This window comes from Taudactylus pleione, unplaced genomic scaffold, assembly GCF_031769625.1.
Source record: "Taudactylus pleione unplaced genomic scaffold, aTauple2 ptg000016l, whole genome shotgun sequence".
In the NCBI taxonomy this organism is placed as follows: domain Eukaryota; kingdom Metazoa; phylum Chordata; class Amphibia; order Anura; family Myobatrachidae; genus Taudactylus; species Taudactylus pleione.
This window is the reverse complement of record NW_028284418.1, coordinates 27,342,398-27,349,460: the sequence shown is the minus strand read 5'-3', so window position 1 is coordinate 27,349,460 and position 7,063 is coordinate 27,342,398.

The window sequence follows — 7,063 nt, the reverse complement described above, 5'->3', positions numbered from 1 at the left end:
CATAGGGGGTCCACAGGGTTGACCTTGGGGTATAGGTTGGGAACCAAATCCGGGCACCACGCAGTTAAAGCTTTTAGCTCCCAGGATGCACTGGGTCCACTCTCCCTATAACCCCACCCCCAAGCCAGAGGCACCTCAGTTTAAGTTGGTGCCCGGCCGGAGTCGGGTCACCGTTAGCGCAGGGGGAGCTGATTAGCAGCCCCTAAGCTTATTTTATTTTTTTAGGGACAAAGTTTTTTCCATGGACTTTGGACTCTTCAGAGCGGCAGCGTCGGACTGTCCATAGGACGTCTAAGCTGCCGCTCCGTCACCCCGCTGGCGCTGAGACGCCAGTACAGATCTGGGGATCTCAGCGGGACCCCAGAGTCTGTACTAGCCGGACTCTGTGGGCGCCCAGGACTGCTGCCGGATCCACGGGGAGCAGGTAAGGTCGCGGATCACCGCTTGCGGTGATCCGCGCATTTCAAATGCAGTCCTGTGCCTCCGGTCTCAGGGGACAGACCGGAGGCGCCGGCAGTGGCGGCGGGCCCCCCATACCCCGTGTGTCCACTAGACCACCCGGGACTTAACGATCGGTGCAGGGAGCCGGCGTCCCGGGGGTTAATAGCCGGCCAGGGGAGGCAGCCTTCCCTGTTACAGCGGCTCCTCCCCTCAGCTCAGCGCGCCTTTCAGTATCCATAGTCTGGCGTCGCTGAGCTGCTTCCTCCGCGGGCCACGCTTCTTCTGAGGTCTCCAGCGGCCATTTTATCTCTGTGGTGCAGCAGAAATCTCTGGAGATGGCAGTGAGTCCAGTCCCCCTGCGTACCTCACCATCAGGTCAGTGTACACAGCACTGTAGCCTTCCCAGACACTGAATCTGGGCAGTTGAATGCAGTGTAATAGTGCAGTATATTATATGTCATGTTTATGTATATATGTATATATCTGCATTGTATGTGACTTATGCTAGTGCTGACTGTACTTTATTCTCTCACCTGTCAGTGTATATCTATCCCTTTTCTTTATCTGCCCTAATACAGCTGTACTTAGGGTGGTTCTGAGACCTCACATTTATATACTTGTTAATATTTGTGTGGTTTGTCACATACTGTTGCGTGCTGCACGTTGCCATATTTTAGATGGAACTGTGTGTTGCATACGCTGAAGATGGGTCCCTGCAGCTAATTTTTGGCATCAGTCAGGACCAGTATAGCGCTGCTTAATATTTCCGCCAAGATTGGTCAGATATGTCTGACCAGGAGATAGAGCGTTATACTGCACCCATTTTTACTATCCTGCAAGTCATGTGCTGCAGGTGTTAGTGCGGAGGATTTGACTCATAAAGGGTTCTGTATGTGGCGTCATCTGGTGCCGGCCTCTTTCACGACCCCCTTGGGCGGTTTGTTTTCTCGGGATCCTCTCAATTGCGGATCGCCGGGCGGGCCCCATTGTTGTACCTCACTTGGGGTTACTTCACCATACTGCCCTTTTCATCTCAGGGTATCTCGCAGCTTCTTGCTCTCTTCCCCTGTGACACAGACTACCGCTCCCTGCAGGGGTTTTTCGCAGTATATGAATTCCCCCTGGTGCCACAATAGTCTGTCATTCCCCTTGCAGGGATTACCACAACAGCCACCCTGGGTGGATGTCGTTTTCTACGAAACGCTAATTGGCGTGGTTGACGCCCTGTGGTTACTTCCCAGTTGGCTCTGCCGTGAACTGGGTACTGTTCGGGGCTCTTTCCCTCTTACACGGGGGGAAGCCTATTTCAGGTATTATTATCCCTGCTTTAGGGCTGGTAACAGGTCCATTCTGGTTAGAGTGAATGTTGACCTGCACCTGTATCATACACCCTCAGTATTGCGTGCCTTCGGGTTCCCTGTTGCTGACTAGCGGGTGGATCGCATAGCGGGACTCTGGCTGTTGCCAGATAGGAGGTGTTACAACAGTGTTTGGCCTCCTGTCCCAAATTCCCTGAGGGTCATCACGAGCCCCTCCTGGGGGGGATGGGCGTGTTACTCGTCTGATTACAGACGTTACTACGCCTCCCATTCCTGCGTGGTCGGATTCTTCGGATCCGTAGGTGGTAACTCTGCCTGAAATCAGTATACTTGCTTTCAGGAGTTGTTATCCATCCTACCATGGCTATAGCATGGTTGGTTAATACTATTGCATATTGGGTTGATGCATTTGTAACGTTTTTTCCCCTCCAACACGTCGGGGGTTCAAATGTATTTGGTCGCTCACGTAATATATGCTGTTGTCATAGGTGGAAATGCCTATATTGGATACCAGTCTCCTAACTTTCAGAGTTCCGGCTGCGACTGTATCCTCCGTAATACCCTATGGCTGCGCTCTGGGAATGCAGAGGTGCAGATACCATCTTTAGGGTTGATATTGTTTGGTCCTGACCTTGACAAGATTGTAGTAACATTGGCAGTATTACTAACGACAAGTTTACCGCTTTCAGCTATGCCCACTACAAGGCCTCAGACTAAGTCTGTTAAGTCTTTTTTGTCCTCTGGGTCAGCCTAAAGGTCTGTTTCTTCGTAGACTGTCGGCATCTACAAGGGCCGACATATCCAGTACCGAGCAGGCCTGGACTGCCAGCCGATCCTGCTTCTGAACCTACGGATATCTCTTCAGCCTGACGGGACAGGCCTACAACTGGGAGATACCGATTTTCTCAGTTCGCCCGGTATTAGTGTCAAGTTGCCGCGGCTACGTGGGTAGGAGGGTACGCCCTCTTTACAAGGGCCTTACAGATCCAGAAAGCTATGCAGTTGTTGCGGTAAGCGGAGCTAATTAGGCCATCCCCACTATCTCAGTGAGGGACTGGTTGTTCTGCTTTCTTTCTGGTGCGGTGGCTGAATGGTCCTCTTTGGCCTATTCTCTGTCTCAATTCCCTGAACCAGTTCCTAAAGCTACCTGGGCTCAGGAGGAAATCCCTATGCTCCATCATACGATGTTTGGAACCTGGGGACTTTATGGTATCACTGGATATACAGGACGCGTGCCTACGGGTACTTACAGAGACCTTTCCTCAGCATGGGCTGAGGTTTGCTGTATCACAGCAACACTTACAATTTTTCGGGCTCTGCCTGTTGGGACTGTCCTCAGCCCCACAGGGGTTTACCAGCGTTCTGGATTTTCTGACAGTTCTTCTGTTCAGTATATCCCAATGCTCCTGTACCTGGACGGCCTCCTGCTCTTAGCGGGATCACCGGGGTACTTTACGGCCAGGTCAGGATGACTGTGGCTTCTTCAGGGTGCAGACGTTTAATCAACGGGGAAAAAGTCCTCCCTGCATCCCTCTCTGGGTATTCTTCATCTAGGATCCCTGCTGGATTCTCAGAATCTGAGAATTCTTCTGGCGTAAGACGGAATCTCCTCTCTTCCATTAGGAGTACATGGTTGTCTGCGCAGTCGACAGATGTCTTTACACTCTGGGATGCATGGTGGAATGGGCTCAGTTCCATTCCAGGCCTTTCCATAATTGGCTCATCTCCAGATGGAATGAGTTTTTTCTGTCGGATAACTGTTCAAACGATGATGCTCTCTCCGGAGGCAAGTCGGTCCCTGTCCGGGTGGCTATGGCCATCTCATCCAGGGTTTTCTTTGCTATGGACAGTGTCTGGATCGAATCCTTTTCAGTGCAGTTGGACGTCTGTCGATTCCACCCTGTCAATTAACTTACTCTGGCATAACTCTTGTTTCCCGGTGAACCTGAAAAGGTTCAGTCCGACAGGGTCAGGACAGTGGCTTCCTTTTTAGCAACACTGTTCGTTGGGTGGCAATGACAGGTATGTCACATATTCGGACATAGTCCGAGGGTCTCCTCCCGACCATCTCGGCAGCGTTCATTTCAGGAGCTCTCCATTGGGAAGCGGGAGTCCTCAGCCGTCACGACGTGCATCCCGGGGACTAGTCTCTTCCCCAAGAGAGGTTTCATCTCCTGGTGAGCAGGGGGGGCCCCCCTGAGGTGACCCTCATGGCCTTCTGACTTTATCACACTATGGTGTTACAGTTCAGCTTTGGGGATTCTGAAGCAACCTTCAGCGACTCTTTGTCGGTGAAGTGGTCCTTCCACTTTGTGTACCTGTGTTCTCCGGTCTCCCTTCTTCCTCAAGGTCTTTGGAAGTGTTTTCAATCGAGACGGAGATGCTTTCCTGCTGGTGGCTCCTGATTGCCCCAGATGTCAGGGGTACTTGGATCTTCGGAGTCTCTACATCGATACTCCATCCCTGATGCTTCACTGCCCGGACCTGTTGTCTCAGGGTCTTTGGTTTTGCCTTGGACCTGGGTCGTTTGTCTTTGACTGTGTCCTTACAGTGGTCTTACGGCTTCCCTGGCTTTGTCATCGTTGGAATGATTAGAGCACATGGATCAGCTTTTGCTGGGACCTACCACAAACTGTGGCAGCCATAAATCTTATGGTATTGTACCTGTCGATACAATCCTCCGGTGTCCAGGATTTCCAGATATTCTGGCATTCCTTCCGGCTGGCTTGGGTTTCACACTTGGCCTGGTCTTCCTGACAGTGCGGATCTCTACACTGTCAGTATGGTTAAGATATGGAATTGCTCCACTCTGGTATCCAGTTCATCCTTTGGAGTGTTTTCTTGATTATGCCTCCATTTGTCCTCCCTAGGGACTCCTGGGGAGTAAGTAGTGGTTCTTCGTTACCTCCGGGGACAGTCAATGGAACCGCTGGTTGTGATAGCCATTACATGGTCTATTGCTTAGGCTCTCTCTTTCTCTCAGGGTGTTTATATCAACCAGGAGAGTGTCTGAATTGGGAGCGTTCTCATGTGGCTCCCTCTTCTGGAGGGCATCATGTCAGGGTGGGAGTTGCTCTCGCCCTGTGTTGCTTCTTAGTGGTTTTCAGGTTCCATATTATTCTGGAACTTATGGTACGGCCATTCTGTCCCCAGTCCTCTCGGCTGGTGTGGCCTCATTGACTGTGGTCTGGCCTCTTTGGATTTTTGTGATCCGTTCAGGTTCCTTACGGAAATCGGACTCCTTATTGGTGGTCTGAGATTTCTGGTTTTCACAGGAAAGGATGGCCGGCCTATAACCAAATGTTGGCTGGATGGCCTCGTAGGTCTTCCTCAGGGGCCTACCCATGGGTAGGCCTTCCTGTTGTTGATGCTTGTTTTTTCTCGGGCCATGTGTGCGGCTCGCTGTGGCGCCTCGGCTGTTTTACCTTACTAGGTGGCCACGTGGTCTTCTGTCCACACCTTTTTAAGGTTCTAGGCATTGGTTTCCTTTGCCTCTCAGGATGCTTCCTTTTTGGCGACGGATTCTCCTCTCAGCACAGGAGCGTCCCCACCCTTGGTTGAACTGCTTTGGGACATCCCCAAGGTCAACCCTGTGGACCCCCTATGGACCCTGAAGTAGAAAACAAGAGATATGGTAAGAACTTACCTTTGTTATCTCTGTTTCTACGAAGTCCATAGGGTCCACAGGGCGCCCGCCCTGACGCACCTGGCTTCATATGGGCTGTGTGGCTGGTCACCGGTTTTCCGTCTCCCATTTCGGTGAGTATGGTTATTGAGTGTTCCAGTTTTCTCTCTCTTTTTCTCTCCTCCTCCGGCTACTTACAAACTGAGGTGCCTCTGGCTTGGGGGTGGGGTTATAGGGAGAGTGGACCCAGTGCATCCTGGGAGCTAAAAGCTTTAACTGCGTGGTGCCCGGATTTGGTTCCCAACCTATACCCCAAGGTCAACCCTGTGGACCCTATGGACTTCGTAGAAACAGAGATAACAAAGGTAAGTTCTTACCATATCTCTTGTTATTTTGGAGAAATGATTCCATTAACTCAGGGCTAGGCTTCAAACTACATTTTAAACAAAGTTTTTCAAAGATGTGGAACCGTTTACAGTAATAACACAAATAATTAAAATGTAGATAAGACTGCATAGTTCCAGTTGTCACATTTTACCGAATTACACTAGTGAAAGAACATTGCGTTACATTTGCGCCATTTCTTAAAATATGTTCACTTTTGGAGAACACCAATTTCACCCCTAGTTACTTTACATGTATTGAACCAATCCTCCGGTCACACAATCATCATGAGGAACCACAGCAGTTCTGCTGGGTACACGCTAGTCGATATGTTGTCTGATCCGGGCGGATCAGACAACATATCGGGCACACCGTCTAGTGTGTACCCGCTATGTCGCTGACAATGCGTGAGACATCAGCTGCATCGCCTATCAGGTCCGAGAGCATGGTCCCCACCGTCACTGGCAAGTGTGTATGCACAGATCGATAGACATATCCCTGTTCAGGGTCTTTTCTGATCTTCATGTCCTTATCTAGTTTTATGGGATCTATGTTGCACATATCATCCCCCCCCACCCCATTACATTTAATAGATCACTTTTCTATAGAATATCTTGGCTAACCATGCTCATTTTCAATATCTTGTATTGATTTTTTTTTTTTAATGACTCGTACATTTTGCTGTCATTGAGTCTGGTCTCTATTCCATTTTCAACTGAACTTTTTTTTTTTACAGATTCAATAATTATTTTTTTCAACTTCAAAGTAGAGGTGCAATCGAGGGAGCGCCCTTTCAATACTATAGCATAGCAGTAGGGGACTTGATTTAACCACCTGTGCTCAACCATTGACAAAACCTGTACTTGAGGACCGCATATGTACTTAGGCCTGGAGAGAGACATAAAAGGGGATGGCGATAAAGTGCCAACCAATCAGAATACTAACTCACTTTAAACGATGTGTTTGAAAAAAATGACAGGAGCCGATTGGTGGATACTTTAGCTCTACCCACTCTCCAAGGCTTAGTACATAGACCCCTTAGGAACATCCTTGTTTAAAACAGAAGACTCCTCCTCTGTCAAACGTGTTGACCTATTATTACTTATTGCTCATAATACAACACCATATACTTCAGAAAGCATCAGGAAGTCCGAGATGAGGTGGTTCTAATACGATGAATGTGTGCTGCATAAAAACATTGAAGTTGAAAACTGATCAGCCAAAATAGACTCAGAAGTGAATGGGATAAGTTACACTACTTTGCATTATGAAAGCTGCAAGAGCTTGATGGACA